This window comes from Podarcis vaucheri (assembly GCF_965113315.1).
Source record: "Podarcis vaucheri genome assembly, chromosome: 1".
In the NCBI taxonomy this organism is placed as follows: Eukaryota; Metazoa; Chordata; class Lepidosauria; order Squamata; family Lacertidae; genus Podarcis; species Podarcis vaucheri.
Window position 1 is genome coordinate 89,862,638 of NC_138759.1, and position 271 is coordinate 89,862,908.

Sequence of the window (271 nt, forward strand, 5' to 3'; positions counted from 1 at the left end):
GTGCAGTCACACCAAAGTCACAGTCCACCATCTTGATTCAAAATGGCATCCAACAGCAACAAAGTCCATGACCTCCAATTCAGGAAACCTCAGTTCAAGTTTGATGGTGATACCTCAAGGAAATGGGTAAATAATGGGCAAAGTCATGTCAAAGTGATATTTCAGTCCCCCATTTTGATTTAAAATAGTGCCTGGCATCCAAACATCAATGAAGAGCACCATTCCCACTTTGGGAACTCTCATGCCAAATTTGGTGATGATATCTCAAGAG